General features: G+C 45.1%; 1 long non-coding RNA gene across 1 annotated transcript; it reads right to left on the reverse strand.

The window, feature by feature from the left end:
* Positions 1-13,536: 13,536 nt before the first annotated feature.
* Positions 13,537-14,071, reverse strand: LOC125555448. Its single transcript, XR_007304708.1, has 3 exons — positions 13,925-14,071; positions 13,706-13,831; positions 13,537-13,621 (listed from the first exon to the last, which is right to left on the reverse strand). It is a non-coding gene; the product is annotated as an uncharacterized LOC125555448 (long non-coding RNA).
* Between the last annotated feature and the right edge of the window lie 3,339 nt (positions 14,072-17,410).

Below are 17,410 nucleotides of genomic sequence, written 5' to 3' on the forward strand. Positions count from 1 at the left end.
CACAATGGCAATATGCCAAAAAAAGTGCCCACCTACCAGAGCAGGAGAATTCATACTCCACGGCCTGCATACGACTAGGAACCCTGCGGTGCATGGGCCAGGATGCAGCAGAATATCTCTGCTGCTAGTAGGCCCCATGGGGCAAAGGGGACAAGAGTTAGGCAATGTACTGCATGCAATAGATAGGAGCTTGGGAGGGGAGTCGCAGCAGGGTATATAAACCGGTGCGGCGCTCCCTCGCTTGGCGAGGTGGGACTAAACTCCCACCACCCAACGGCTATGCGCTGCGATGTGCCCTGCGCGGCTCCGCCTTGGGCCCAATTCGGGCGGGCTGGCCCAGGGCAGCCTTACTCCGCTCGCTGATACGTTTTATATTTTCTTTGTTTCTTTTCTTGTTTATATTTCTAATATTTAAAATCAAGTCTCTTTTTTCTATATTATTTCTAACAGTGTTTACTAAAATTTTAAAAAATATGCCAAATTCTGTTGTGTTTTATTTCATTTGTTCGTACTCTTTTGTATATTGATAATATTTACGAAATATGAACTAAAATGTTGTGTTTTAATTCAATTCTTCATTCCAATATTTCTTATCTTTATTATTTTTTAAATATTTTTAGTTTGTAAGATAAAATGTTCTGTTTTATTTCACTTCTTCATTCTAATATTTGTTCTCTTCTTTATATTTGAAATATTTCCAAAATGTAAGATAATATGTTGTCTTTTATTGCACTTATTCATTCAAATTTTTTCTTCTGTTTTCTATATTCTCCTCTTTTCTTTGTTCTGACAGTTATAAATTTAAATAATGTATGATATAATGTTCTCTCATATTTCACTTTTCATGGTTGTCTTTCCTAATTATAAATTTTATTTTCTGTTTCATACTTGAAATATTATTAAATCAAATATAGTTGGGACAATTGCATGTATGCCTCCACTTGCACCATGTACTACAAGCAGGTTCTTCTTCTTGGTCTCACCAATTGATACCAAACTTTTATGCACACCCTATGATGACATAGCAAGCATGCCTGGCAACTACCGTTCATTTCCGACACTCTATGCATCTTGTAGGCGTTTTGTGGTGATAAAACCCTACAAACATTGCCGCGGCGTGACGCAACGTGTGTTTTGTGTCCGAACTCGTGCACACCTTGCCTGGGGGGCACATTGGCTATGCTCACATGCTCCCAAAAGTTGGGGTCATCTCATGCATGCCCCCACATGCACCATGTACAAGCCGGACCATTCGGGTCTGCCGGAGGGCAAGTTTGGAAGAGGTTTTCCTTGACGGTCCCACGAAAAGATCCCAAACTTTTTGCACACCGTACCATGACCATGGCATGCATGTGGTAGTAGAATTCATACACCACGGCCTCATTTTTGTTGAAATCCAATTAATATCCATGTGTATTACATGTAAGTGAGCATGTGTAAAATTTATTAGATGACTTGAAGGTCAAAACATTAACTTGTCATGTATTTCCCCAAAAAATTGTGTATTGAATGCAAGTAAGCATGTGTATAATTTAGTTTGTGCTTTGAAGATCAATACACATGGCAATATGCCAAAAAAAAGTGCCCACCTACCAGAGCAGGAGAATTCATACTCCACGACCTGCATACGACTAGGAACCCTGCGGTGCATGGGCCAGGATGCAGGCCCGTGGTGCAGAATATCTCTACTGTTAGTAGGACCCACGGGGCAGAGGGGACGAGAGTTAGGCAATGTACTGCCTGCAATTGATAGGAGCTTGTGAGGGGAGTCGCAGCCGGGTATATAAACCGGTGCGGCGCTCCCTTGCTTGGCGAGGTGGGCCTAAACTCCCACCACCCAATGGCTGTGCGCTGCGATGTGCCCTGCGCGGCTCCGCCTTGGGCTCAATTCGGGCGGGCTGGCCTAGGGCAGCCTTACCCGCACGCTGATATGTTTTATATTTTCTTGTTTATATTTCTAATATTTAAAATCAAATCTCTTTTTTCTATATTATTTCTAAAAGTGTTTACTAAAATTTAAAAAATATGCCAAATTCTGTTGTGTTTTATTTCATTTGTTTGTTCTCTTTTGTATATTGATAATATTTACGAAATATAAACTAAAATGGTCTGTTTTATTTTAATTGTTAATTCTAATATTTCTTATCTTTATTATTTTTGAAATATTTTTAGTTCGTAAGATAAAATGTTCTGTTTTATTTCACTTCTTCATTCTAATATTTGTTCTCTTCTTTATATTCGAAATATTTCCAAAATGTAAGATAATATGTTATGTTCTATTGCACTTCTTCATTATTTCAATTCTTCATTCCAAATAATAAATTTTATTTTCTGTTTGATACTTAAAATATTATTAAATCAAATGTAGTTGGGACAGTCGCATACATACCTCCACATGCACCATGTACTAGGAGAAGGTTTATCTTCTCGGTCTCACCAATTCAGACCAAACTGTATGCACACCCTAGGATGACCATGGCAAGCATGCATGACGAGTATCGTTCATTTCCAAAACTCGATGCATTTTCTAGGGTTTTTTCCGGCGACAAAATCCTACAACACTGCCCCCACGTGACGCAACGTGTGTTTTGTGTCCGAACTCGTGCACACCTTGCCTAGGGGGGGCACATTGGCCATGCTCACATGCTCGCAAAAGTTGGGGTCATCTCATGCATGGCCCCACATGCACTATGTACAAGCAGGACCATTCGGGTCTGCCGGAGATCAGGTCTAAAATTGGTTTTCCTTGACGGTCCCACCATATGGTCCCAAACTTCATGCATACCCTACGATGACCATGGCATGCATGCGTGACAAGTACTGTTCATTTGCGACACTCGATGCATTTTCTAGGGTTTTCCGACGACAAAACCCTACAACACTACCCCCACGTGACGCAACGTGCGTTTTGTGTCCGAATTCGTGCACACCTTGCCTGGGGGACCACATTGGCCAAGCCTACAAGCTCCCAAAAGTTGGAGTCATCTCATGCATGCTTCCACATGCACCATGTACAAGCAGGACCATTCGGGTTTGCCGGAGGTCAGGTCTGAAATTTGTTTTCCTTGACGGTCCCACCAAATGGTCCCAAACTTCATGCATACCCTACGATGACCATGGCTTGCATCGTGACAAGTATCATTCATTTGCGACACTCGATGCAATTTCTAGGGTTTTCTGGCGACAAAACCCTACAACACTGCCCCCACGTGATGCAACATGCGTTTTGTGTCCGAATTCATGCACACCTTTCCTGGGGGACCACATTGGCCAAGCCCACAAGCTCCCAAAAGTTGGGGTCATCTCATGCATGCTTCCACATGCACCATGTACAAGCAGGACCATTCGGGTCTGCCGGAGGGCAGGTCTGAAAGTGGTTTATGCGTAACCTACGATCTCACGAAATGATCCCAAACTTAATCCGTAACCTACGATGACCATGGCATGCATGCATGACAAGTATCGTTCATTTCCGACACTCGATGCATGTATAATATTGTAGAAATGATAGAGATACTATAAATATTGTTGAACATATACAAGTATACAATAACTAATACGTGTCACAAAGAGTTTTTTTAGGGATGAACCAATGATATTTATTTTGAGGGAATAAACAATAAAGGTAGGTGGGCCGGCCCAGACCGCAAATAAGTGTCGGATCCATATTGTGGAGCCCACAACACTGCGCTTTCCATGCACGTCGATCACACGCACGTCGATCACGGGAGTAGTTGCCGTTCTGTTACACAATTCTGGGATCGTGCTAATCCATATGTTCCTAATCCTACGATTGAGGAGCACGTTCAGCCTCGCTTCAACGGAGGAAAATATAGATCGCGAGATTGGCCACAGGGAAGTTACGACGACCTAGGCGTCGACCTCGTATATAATCTCCTCCTCCTCGCACATGTCGTCGACTAGATCGACTCCTGCCAGCGAGGCGTCGACAGCTCCGTCCGCCGCATCCCACACGCCACAAAAACCCCGAGAAGATCAAGGTCGTCCGCACGTGCAGGCCGACCTCGACGAACTACGTCGAGAACGCATCGCCGACTTCTTTCATCTTCGTCGACCGATCAAGTAAATTGTCCTCCTTCCCTCGCGCCTTCATAGCAAGCTACTTCCTCCGTCTCGTTGCTTTGATGGACTTAGGTTTACCACATATTTTCAACTAGTATGAACTCGACTAGATGCGTTCTGACCAGATGGCGTAGATGAAAACATTCTTTGGTTCTTTCATAGCATGGTAGAATAAGATGTTGTTTCTCGAGAAGCATGATGCAATATATTTTTTTGTCACAAGATCCAATTATATTTTTGTCACACGATCCAATTATATTGTTGTGCACATAGAACATTAAAGAGTTATTAACATTAGATGTTGATGAACCTCAAATAGGTACCATTGGTATAGACTCTAGTTTATTTACAGCTGAACAATTTGTCACCCTGTTAGTAAGACAACCAGACGAATTAGTAACAGCTTACCATATTAAATTTATTGATTATATAATTTATATGATACTCAAAGAACTTGATCAGATGCAAGTAAATTAAATTACCAATTGTAGTTATTTTTTTATTACCTCATGTCAGCACACACTTGGTTGCATGTTGCAGTATACATGGTGATAGTTTTGTATTTCCATTAGTGTTATTTTTGCATTAGTGTTAGCTACTGCCAGAAAGTTTTATATTTATGCATGCCTATTGTTATTTTTGCTTTAGTGTTAGCTAATGTCACGAAGTTATATATTTTCTTTCAACAGGATGGACGAGCTGAATGGAGAAATAGTATGCGCAGTTGAGAAATGGTGCAAGCTTGTTGCAGATCTATCGAGCGGTCAACGCGCTAGAGTGGTTGATACATCATTGCGCAGCATGCTGCAGATACCATCTATTAAGATGCGTACCCTGCTGATTAGGTATATGATTGAGAATTTTCAGGCCAGCATGGGCAGGTTCATTATACAAGAGCAGGTTGGGGAGGTGACTCTCGGTGCGGTCGACGTCGAGTGCATCTTTAACCTCGAGAACCAAGGACTGTCTGCTTCGGACATTCTGACTGAAGAAGGCGAGGACATGAAGGAGCGGGTGCCGCACAATTTCTCAGTAAGACATCAGAAAACATAGTGATAGATAATCTCATTGAGGACATAATTAAAAGTAAAGCCACCAACGACGATTTCCTTCGCAAAGTAGTGCTTGTCCTGTTAGGAACAATTATTGCTCCCATGTCGAGCAAGATTGTGCCAAAGCAGTACTACGCTTTGGTCGAAGATGTGAAACGTATTTCAAAGATTAACTGGAATGCCTTCACCATGCGTGTTCTCCTTGATTGCCTTCGCATAGTGAAGAAAGGCAAACACCCCCACCAATGGCCGAAAGGCAATTTGGCTCTCTTGCAGGTACACATATGAGACCTGTTGCATAATGTCAATTATCATATCATTGCAATTTTATGTGATGTATTACTAACTCTAAATCCTTATATTTTTTTGTAGTACTTGTACTGGGAGAAGGTGCAACCGGTCGAAGGCGAATGTGCCTATAATCCCAACTTGTCCATACAACGTCTTATGAGGAACTGGACAGAAGGTGCAGCCACTAGGAGAGATAGGTTCGACTATGATAATGGGCGCGGCCGTGGTAATGTAAGGGTAAGTCATTGTGTTTCGTCTTTCTTAAATGTTTTGTAACTTAATACTATTTATTTTTTATTCATCACATGTACTTCAATATCGCATGCAGATCGAAAATAATATCACCCAGGAGTATAGGGCTCAGGAGCCCAACATCCCAAATAATGCGCCTACCATGAAGCCAAAAACCAAGCCTGTAACTGGAAACGCAAAGAAGTCGACGACAGCCGCATTGTCAGAAGATTTGATGGAGCTTCTAATGAAGCGGTGCATGGACTTCACACACACCCAGATGAGGCAAATCCCTGATCAAGTTGCTGAAGTATCACACCCAAACTTTATAGTTTACAGTATTTTTGCTGTTTTAAACCATGCTACCATTACTAAGTTTATATTTCTATTGCAGAGGTTGTTGGAGAAGTTGAACAAAGCAGGTGTCATGTACAAGCCGGCTGCTGCCGTGCCATCCGCGGAGAATGATCCAGACGAAGTGGATTCGTTCGAGAATGGTCCATATGAAAAGAAGGAATTCGTGTACAAGGAAGACATGGACAGTGATGGACAGTCGATCATTGACATGACGCAGCCTGATATAGTGCTTCCCGACCATAAAACCGTTCCTGAGGTACTATGTATTTATCTTTCTGTCTATAATTTTCTCGTTTAATTTTTTTACGTCCAGAAATGTTCACACGATTTAGTTTGCCAAACAGAAAACCCCACCGAAGATGAATGGACACAAGGAAGCTTCACCTGTTAAGCATAATGATGTATGTGGGGGTACACCGGAAAACCCTTGGGTGGTTGGTACTTCTACTCTAGCACCTTCATCGGACATAGACATTTGTCCATCTTCTGTCAGCAAGTTCATGGCTAAGGCGAATGGAAAAAAGGGTGTAACAATCGATAAGGACGAGGATGTTATGTCCGGTAAGCGGAAGCGGACCGTTCCCAAGAAATTTGAATCCCCCTACGCACTTGACAAGCCCGGCAGGCGTACCAGCCGTGGTCAGAGAACCTCTGGTACTAGTACTGCTACTAGATGTATCGTAACTAACATTCTTAATTTTTTTTATTTACTACCAATGCATATGATCACCATTGTTGACGTTCATATTATTTCATGCAGCTCTATTTTCAAACAATAATGTGCCGGAGGTTGTGGCAGATGAGTTGACGCCGGAAATAATTGATGCAGCTATTTCATTTGTCGAGTTAGCTGCTAGCACTGAGAAGAACAAGAACAAAAAAAATTACTACAGTGAAGGGCATGGCATAACTCTGACTTCCGAAAGGATTCTACCGGTACTAGCTCATAGATGGCTGTCGGACGATGTAAGTACTACTTGCATGTCTTGTTTTTAAAATGCTCAATAATCTATGTCTCAACTTTCAACATGTAATGCGCTGATATTCTATGCAGGTTATTGATGCTTATATGGGACATTTGGAGCTGCGTGTTGGTCATGATCGTTACCTCTGTCCAGCGTGGAGGTCCAAATTCCTTGTAGATCGTGCTATCGCACATGACGATCCATAGCCATCGAGCTGCAACATGGATAGTGCTCTGACCAAAGCTGGAGCAGTTAATAGAGTCACGAAAGAGTATACTGTGCGTGATAAGGTACGTAATGTTTGTGATTCATCACTACATGATAGTTCATCAAGTATTTCTTTTGATCCGTAATGGTTTTTTGCACTGTAGACGTATATCGCGTTGAATATCGACAATAGCCACTGGATGACCGTGGTCATGCACATGATAAGTTCTCGATTCTCTCTATCCTCTGGACCTGACTGCAAGGACTGTTAAAGCACTGGTAATGTAACCAACATTTGTACCATTGCTCTTACATATTGTTTATGATTGTTCTTTAACACTATCCTCTTTATAGCGAATGGCTATAGCAAACAATATGCGTCAGGCAAATCTTATTACACCAGGGAAATATCCGGATGTAAGTAAGTGGCCTATCAAGGAGTATGACATACCCCAGCAAGAGGATGGGTGAGTTAATAGGACATCATGCACAATCAAACAACAACACACATGTTTGTATTGCCCACCGCTAATGTTTGCATATGTACTAGGAACTCTTGTGGCCTTTTTGTCACAGAATGTCTAGAACATTGGGACGGGGACCGAATCACCCGCCAATTTACACAGGTATGCTGCTATTTTCGTTTGTAGACTAGCTACTATGGTGGTGTAGCAACTTCGGTTCATGTAACCTTTATGTCATTTTTTGCAGGCCACCGTTGACGCAAGGAGAAGACGTTTCGTCGCAGAGTTGATTATGTCACCTTCAAACTCGATGGAGTGTGTGAAGAACAAAATTCGCGAAATCGCAAGGAAAAGGCGCCTGAAGAATTCATGCGGCATGCAAGATTGAAGCTTTAGTGGTTTGGATTTAGTCCAGTCGAAGGTTTCGACGGCATGATTATCTTAGGGGTTCTATAATTTTTATGTAATAAACAGGGCACATGCATGTGTATGTGTCTGTCAGACAATTCGCTCGTACAAGACAATTCGGTCATAAAATTTGCTCGGAGAAGACAATTTGGTCGTACCAATAAAGTTTTGGCTTCACTTATCAATTGTTCTTGCTTAATATTTTTCTCGTTCTCCAATTTTTTATAATTGTATTTTTCACGGCTTCACTTATCAAATGTTCTTGCTTAATATTTTTCTCCTTCTCCAATTTTTTATAATAGTCTATTTTTTCTCTTCAACTGCTCTCGTAAGTTTCATATTAAAATTTTCACAATCGTAACTTTTTTTAAACTCTACCAAGCTTAGCATTCTGCCTTAGCTATCTGCATGTCATCATATTGCATAATCTCCTAGTAATTCCCCCTCATCACATTATTATGAAAAGTAGTCATGGTAGATAAGTAAATATATCGAGCCAAAATGTAATATTACACTCATCAAAATTAGTCATGTCAGCTCGTTGGCTCTATCGCGTGTTATCAGGCATCATGTTTTTCTAGTTTGTTTTACAAACCCGTCGTTTTTTTATTATATGTATAATTAACTTTTTCTGTACTCACCATAATGCCAGGCACGGCCCATCTAACCACGTGAGGGGCCCCACAGGTGGGCTATCTTCCCGGCGGCGCTACACCAGCCCATTTTGCCAGGTTCACATCGATCTTTCCCCTTTTCTCGTCTCCCTTTCCAAATCCCTAGCCCTCCCTCTCTATTTGCGCCTCCAAATCTCGACGGCGAAAGCATGACAGTGAGCTGGGCGTCGGGCGACGGCGGCTGCGGCGAGAAGAGCGGTGGCGAGCACAAGTTAGGTCGAACCCTGGGTCCTGCAAGCAGGTGGGCCGGATTCAGTGGCACAGGAGGCAGCGGCGGCGGATCTAGTGGAACAGGGGACGGGGGTTTCATGGGCAGCGGCGGGCCGGGAGAACCCACGGCTAGGGTTTCTTCAGTCCTACACTTTGGTGGCAAAAAGGTAAGTTCTTTACCGTTGTTCTTTACATCCCAGCATTATCGCCCATAATTCATCACCTGTGGCCATGACAAGCTCCATCTATGTGGTCATCAGGAAACTCCTAGTGGCCGTGTCTGAATAGATGCAGACAATTTTGGCAGTGCACTCGGGGGATGTGTGTTTGAGGTTAGTCTACTGAGCATGATCTTCAAACTAGTACTGCTATTGCGGTCAAGCTGCAAAAAAGTTCAGTGTTTAACGCTTGCAGCGACAAGTTCAGTTATAAAATGACTTGAATTGCTCATGATTTATTTAGGATGATATCACTTCTGAGTATGTTGAATGGGTTGATGGGGAGTGGGATAGCAAAGCAAAGTCAGTCATTAAGTATCTTTCCATGAAGAACAAGAAACTGGAGACTAAGATTACAGAATATGAAGCTGAAATTAAAAGAAATGAGAAAGACAAGAGGGCAATGGTTAAGATGCACAAGGAGATATTGCTCTATAGGGATAGGATTTTAGGATTTGGAGGTCTTCTGTATCTTGGCCTGCTTGCCATTATGATTGCTGTCATAGTTAGCAAGTAGATTGTTCATAAAGTTATTGACATCATTGTAATTGACATGATGAAATGATGCTAAATTATTTGCTATTCAGTTTATGGGCAAAGTGTAACAGAGATTGCAGCATAAATAACATGGGGCCATCATGATTGGTAGACAGTGCACTTTTGGCATGTTCTATATTTGGCAGACAATGCACTTTTGGCATGTCCTGTATTTGACAGACAATGCAATTTTGGCATGTTTTATATTTGGTATGTGATGCACATTGGCACATCACCTAGCAACACTACTGATTTATGTAGCAGACTAGTTCATTGTCTTGTTGCAACATAGGAGCAACATCTAGCAGCTTCCGATGTTGGCACTTAGGGTGAGCAGTAGATATTCAGTTCTTCAGCCACAAAGAACCCGATCAAACCGTACCGATTGCATAACTTATATGCTTACATATAAAAGCATACCTAACCAACATCAAACCCAAAATAATGTTAACTTATATGCTGAAACATATAACAGCATACCTAACTTAAGATAATCAGCAGCTTCCTCCCCCTTCAGCAACTGTGCCCATCTTCACTTCTTCAGAAATTTGAGGCGGCGTGAGCGGCGCACCACACACGGAGAAGCCTTTTTCTTGACCACCGTTCTGTTGGACAGCTGCGCCACCTGATCCTGAGCCACCTCCTCTTCTTCCACCTTCACTATGCCAGGGAGGAGGGGAAGGAGCTCGACATCGATGGGCATTGTCTTGCCACCCTCGACGGCGACCGGCGCTACCATCTACACAACGTCCTCCTCGCCCTCCTCATGGTCCAACGGCAGCACTGGCTTCGACACATGGCGGACCTGGTAGTCCGGGCTGACGGGCGTAGGGACAGCGAGCTCGACGTCGACGCGGTCCGCCCTCGACGCGACGCGTGCTGAATCTGGCCGTAGCGTCATGGTGGTGGAGCGGTACATCCACCACCTTGCGCGCTGAATAGGGGAGTCGCTCAGCGTGGCCTCTCGCATTGCCCACACGAGTAGGACAGCCGGCGGGACGCCGCGGCCATAGGGGAAGGCGCGCTTCCTCTCGGCGTTGATGAGGACTTTGACGAGGCCACGCGCGTGGTTGACCAACATCTCCGTGCTGGGGAACCAGCCGCACACGTCCGTCAACTGCGCGCGCCACCCCTCATCATCGCCGGCAAGGTCCATCACCGCTCTCTGCCAGCCGAGGCTTCTCTCCATGGAGGCGGCTGCAGCGGTCGCCGGCGAGGGTATTCTCGATCTACTGTAGGTGGGGATAAGAGGGGAGTTCGAACCGGCGCCCGTGGGAGGTGGGTGAGTGTGTGGTGGGGAGGAGAGTGGTACAGTTACTTATTTAATGGCATTTAGGAAGTGGGCAGGGGAAATGTACAATAATATTCTTTCTACCTCCCGCCCCGGTCATTACACAGCCCCAGTCATTACACAGTAAAGAATTTTTTTGATTTTTGTTTACAGGGAAACATCTTACTTTATTTAAACAAAGACTGGGATCTCGTCTACTAATACACTAAGGATACAATCACGGGGCCAAAGCCTCCAAACCAAAGAAACACAAGCGCCTACAGCTACCTTAGCCGAAGTATGAGCCGGCCGATTAACACAGTAAATAATTGAAGCAAGTGTTCTACTCTTGTTCCTTCTCCACTTTTCTGCACCTGATAGAAGACAAGCTAAGTTAATGAATGATACAAACTTTAATAATCCACAATGCATACAAACACTTACTTCTGATTTTGTTTGCATTTCTTGCTACGTCTAGTGTGTCCTACCAATTTGCAAGCGCCGCACCGGGTTTTCAACTCATCAAAAGAGAGTGGTCTACCATTTTTCGAGATAGGGCGGCTCTCATCTGCCTTTGTTGCACCTTTGCTTGACACTTTCATAGGATCTTTAACCTCAATCATGTTGCCTTCACCATCGTCCACATATTCAACTGCACACTTACTGATGTCATTTGTTTGCTTCAACAAATTTTCCTGTAGCAGATCATACTCATGACTCTTAGCTATCACAGCCTCCAAACTCTCCTGTAACTGATCCCACAAAGCAGTGTGGTTGCATGCCGCATGCATAGCTTCAGACGCTAACACATTGACCTGGCTATATTTCATTCTTTCCCCGACCCCAGTCCAACCAAATCCCAACAGATCGCTTGTGCGCCTCGCGGGCAGTCCCAACCTTGCTTCTTTCGTGAACCGAATAAGAACTAAACACTTTGGTATTTCAGATATGTTCAAGTGCTTTAGTACATGGAATATGTGCTTCCAAGGTAGACCCTTTAGAATCATTCTTCTGCAGCTGCACCTTATAGTTTCTGCGGAATTTACTGGTGTATACTCCACCCAAAAACGGCGCTTCCGGTTATTCTTCTAGGCCACGATGTACTGCTGTGATCCGTCTCCCAGCTTAATTTCTACAATCTCCATGCCGTCAATTTTTCTAAGATCATCTTGCAACATATAGAAGTTTGCTGGAGTGAAGACGTGAGAAGCAGCTATCTCAAGTTCCCTCGAGCTAGTAACTGGCACCGGTAAACTCTGTGAGGCCGTGCAGTCATCTCGCGCCTCGTTTTCACGGATACACACAACGGCGTTCTCATAGTGCAAAATCATATCCACCAGGGTCATTTCACCGTCTAGGTGGAGGTGAAGGCATGAGTTCAAGCTTTCACTCCGCTGGTTGCTTTTCATGCCAAGCCAAAACCCCTCAGTTAGATATGCCGCGGCCCACAGTCTCCTCTTCTTATACATCCGCCTCAACCATGTTACAGTTTTTTCCGACTGCCATCTTTTGGAAAATACGTGCCATCTCTCCTCAAACGTTGCTGTGGACATGCTGTAGTACAGAAGAGTTCGGAACTCCTTCAAGGACTTGTGACTGAGCTGAATCTTCATATTTTTCTCTATGTGCCACGTACATATACGGTGCCACACGTCTGGCAAGACTTCTCGAATTACCTTGATCATCGCAGCATCGGCGTCTGCGATAACACTCTTAGGCATCTTTTGACACATGGACCTCAAAAAAGTCTGCAGAAGCCACACGTATGTCTCCTCGGTCTCGTCCGAAACTATGGCACAACCAAAAACAGTGGTCTTCCGGTGATTGTTAAGACCAACAAAAGGTATGAATGGCATACCATAGCGGTTCATCTTGTACGTGCTGTCAAATACAAGCACGTCGCCGAAGTCCTCATAGTCATGACGAGACTGGGAGTCGTACCAGAACATCCTATTCAAATGTCCTTCCTTATCTAGCCTGTACTCGAAAAAGAAGCTAGGATCCCTCTGTTTCCTACTGGCCATGATGCCTATGGCTGTGGCAGCATCACCTTTTGAAAGCAGCTTCCTCTTCTCCTTGGCGCAAAGGTTGTATATTTCACGCCTGGTAAAACCAACACTGCCGTACCATACATGTTTGCTGATGAAGCAATCCATCATGTCGTGAATTCTAATCCCTACAGCTCCCATGGACATTATCTCATGCTTCTGGTTCTCTTTGATTTTTCTGTGGGACCAAAGAAAAGGTACCTCGTCCGGTCCTGCCAACATATGGCTATGCTTGTCCTTAAAACTTTCAACATACCAAACCCCACGCTTTTGGTCAAGCTTGACGGTCAGGTGCGCTTCACAAAAGCAGCGTGTCTCGGCTCTGAGCCTACGACTGTGTCCTTCCTCGGTTAGCAACTTGCTGTCACCTTTCCCTTGTCTTGAACAAACAAACCGCCTATAACGCATATGACGTGACTCTGTTTTGCTATACCCGACCTTATTCTTTCTAAGGCTTAAACCATTATCTCTAGCATAGCTGTTGTAGAAATCATACGCAGCATCGTGAGATGTAAAGGTCATTTCCATTATCTGCATGAACATATCCCTCTTATCATCTGCACTGGCAGTATCTTGGACATTCTTTGCCCCATCATCTTGTGTCACCTACACAATCAAACCACAGCCATGAAAACAGATTTCTAAGGTTTAACATTACTTACTTCCATAGAACATTGATTACACACATACCTCACTCATGATGACCGACGACTCGGACTCCCCAGAACCAGGTGCATCTAATGATTCGTCGTTAAGGCCTGTCTCCGCGTCGGATTCACCGTAATAGTCGTACGCATTATGACATTCGGAAATGAACTGAAAAATACAACACAAATACATAATTACTTATCATATAATATTCTAGAAGAAATTCAATTTGCATGCCAACAAATTTTTTCACTTACGTACCTGACTAATGTAATCTTCATTCGAGAGCTCCGAGTTGTTTTCCTGATCATCATCAAGCTCATCGATCTATAAATTTTCAACACAAAGATTTAATGTTGTCGGATGCCACCAAAAAATTACAACATGACAATGCCACTCACATTAAGATCGTCCCATTCTCTGACTGATCTTCACGATCTGAATTTTCATCATCTGACCAATCTTCTATCCAGTCTTTCATCAGTTCTCCAAACTCTATGTCTACCATGATATCAGTTAACTCCTCGCCCGCCATTTCCTACAACCAATATTATGTATCATCACATGTGCAAACATTATCAATGATGAAATATAAAACACATAGCACACGATCACGGATGTTATGTAAACAACCGCAACCGAGGCCGTTCAGATCTGCCCAACTTAGTAAGGAAGATGGCCACGGCACTCGTCGTGATCACTTTCAATCGCGAGGAACTGCACGATCTCAAAACCTAGCTTGATCTATGATTACCTCTGCCGTCGGATACCTAGGTTAGCCGCCACATCAAATAACAATACCGGTGGTGCGCACAGCCGACGGCAACCGACGCTACGTGAACCCAGATCACGAGGAGCAGCACTACCGGAACAAGATCCACGATCGCATGCGCCACCGGGTAGCTAGGTTACCCGCCCCGCTAGGTTAACCACTACCACTGGCGGCGGCTCGTTCGATGTTGCCGCGAGCGAGACTAGAGGGGGGACGCGGGATGCGGTACCTGTGCGCGCTCGTTGGAGATTCACGACGTTGTCGCGCCCGCTGTCCGACGAGAGCGCCGGCGACGAGATAGCCGCCGCTGGAGATCTACTACGTGACTTATGGAGCTGCGTCAATGCTCGCGAGATTGATGGAGCTGCTCACGTGAATGATTGGATTTGGCAGGTCTTACATGGACATGGGGTTGTGTGATGTTTTTTTTTCGGACCAGGATACTGTACGTATACGTTCTGGGTTATACAGGGCTAGACAGGGCTTGGATCTGGGCTGCGGCGGGTCAGGAAAAAAAACAAATTCACGGGGACAAAAATACCCCTCTGAAATTAGGTTAGGGGGGAGCACTGGAGCAGGGCTCCACCTCAAACCCTCTCATTACAAATAACCCTCTCCGTGTGAAGCGGTTGCTATGCATTTATTTTGGTTAGACCACTTTAGAACGAGCATGGCTCCACGTGGCATTGATGCCTGTTAGAGTGATGCGACAAGACGGGCGGGCGGTGCCGCTTCAATGTCGCGCAGAGACCAAGAAGACTACTCCAGCTAGTGCGCCGCATTGACGCTGGTTCTCCGTCTGTTCACCTGGTTGTGCCTACTTAAGCACGGCTCCAGCCCCGTCGACACCACACCTCACATCATCACCTCTCCACTCACATCCGATCTGCTCTTCTCCGTCCCCGCTCATCGTTGTTGATGGTGATGAATTTGTGAGCTCCGCGCGGAAAGGTGGTGGCTTCAGATCTCCTTCCAGATCCGGACCTTGGCGCCCTAGCCATCTCTCTTTGGGGACATTGTCCTCCACGATGCCGAGCTCCTCCAGTGATGAGGAGGAGGAGCTGGAGCAGCCGCAGTCATGCCTCCTTGCAGAGGCAACAACGATCGACGAGGTACTAGGTGCACTTGGAGATAACGCTCAAGTGGCTCAAGTATTGTGGTCCTGCGCCGCCCTTGCTGCGGCTCCACCGTGTTAAGGTGGAATCGGTGTCGCTGCCTCACCACCACGTCAAGGCGGAGACAACGTCATCGCCTCACCGTTGCGTCAAGGCGGTGCCTCTCTCCCACGATGTAACTGCCGTGTCCAAATTGGATGCCATGTGAGGGAGGATCCGTCATGCTAGCCGCACAACCAGTATATACACCCGCATTGATGAGCCGGCATCACTGCGTCGCCACATCTGGAATGGGAAGGTCGTGAAGGAGAAAGTGCCCCAGACAATCGCAATGGTGTGCGGGGGCCTCCTCCACTACCTTGGCCATGGCTCCTCATCTTGGAGCATTGTGTTGGCGGTGGAGAGGGCGGCTAGGAAGGCGGCGCGGAGGGAGCGGTGCAACATGGCACGCCGGGCGGCATTCCCAACAAAGTTTGACGAGGCGCTTGCCTGGGCCCTCGCAGACCCTAACCTCACGGAGGCCTGGCCAGCGAATGGTCAATGATCACCGCGGAGACGTCCATGTGACGGTTGTGCCACCTCGATGTGGTGCTCACCAAGATGGGAGGGGACTGGTCGCGCAATGACACCTCCACTGCCACTGTTATCGGTAAGGGCAGGACTCCCTGTCCAATGTCCTCGTTGGCCGAGGCGGCCCTCCGCACAATACATGAGGAAGCGGAGAGACTCCTCCGCGAGCACCAGGTGGCGGTCGGGCATGGCTGATCCGCCCTTCCAACACTGGAAGGACCACTCCGAGCAGCGGCGAAGCCAGCCTCAGGGATCCGTGGGGTCAGTGATAATTTGTTGATTATTTTCTTCTCAATGAACAGTAATGGTACAGTGTTTTGTGGCTGTTTTTCACCAAACCCGTGGGGTCAGCTGACCCCACATCCTACACATAGGTTCGCCACTGACTCCGATGACAACGATGACGGCGGCGGCATGGACGATGATAGTGGTGTCGCCGGTCAGGCCGGCCAGGCATTCGAGGTCACTATGTGCTACAAGTTAATTTAGGTTTTTTAGGTTTTAGTAGAACAAATGAATGTTTTATGTAAATTATATTGAACTTATATCCGAATTTTGTTGTATTTTCATAAATTATATTCAAATTTGTTTGTACTGAGGGCTGAGGTTTACGACCAGTATTGGATGGCCGGCTCCCCTATCACTGTTGTGCACAAATACTATGTCCGTTTTGGAAACTGGCGTTAGAGATGGCCTAAATCAAAGAATTTACTTAATGATTTGCAGTTTACTCGTCGCACCAAATTTGACTGACAAGACACAACACAAATACTATGTCCGTTTTGGAGACTGGCGTTAGAGATGGCCTAAATCAAAGAATTTACTTAATGATTTGCAGTTTACTCGTCACACCAAATTTGGCTGACAAGACACAGAGCATGTCATACGGTTTGCTGATATTCTTCATTCGTGCGTGTGTGTTTCAATGTTGGTCCACCACTTAGGCTATGTGTGCCACTTGTGCACATGTTGAATAAGTCAAACTGTCTGAAGAAAGTGATGGTACCAACTCATTTCCATTCTGTATGTAGCTCCATATCTCCTACCGATAAACAATGTGACCATTTTTCTTCTTCTTCTTCTTGCAACAGATATTACCCCGTCATGTCCTTATTCCTGAATTGCTGCCCCGGTCTGGTAGAATCAAGCTTGTTCTTGGTCAGAACAAGAAAGTGGTGTCAACCTACTCCATTTCCTGTACAGGTAGACCCATTCTGATTAATGGGTGGGTGCAAATCATGACAATCCATCCGTATTGGAAAATTGAAGAATGCTATGTTCATGATCTAC

This window comes from Triticum urartu, chromosome 5 (assembly GCF_003073215.2).
Source record: "Triticum urartu cultivar G1812 chromosome 5, Tu2.1, whole genome shotgun sequence".
In the NCBI taxonomy this organism is placed as follows: Eukaryota; Viridiplantae; Streptophyta; class Magnoliopsida; order Poales; family Poaceae; genus Triticum; species Triticum urartu.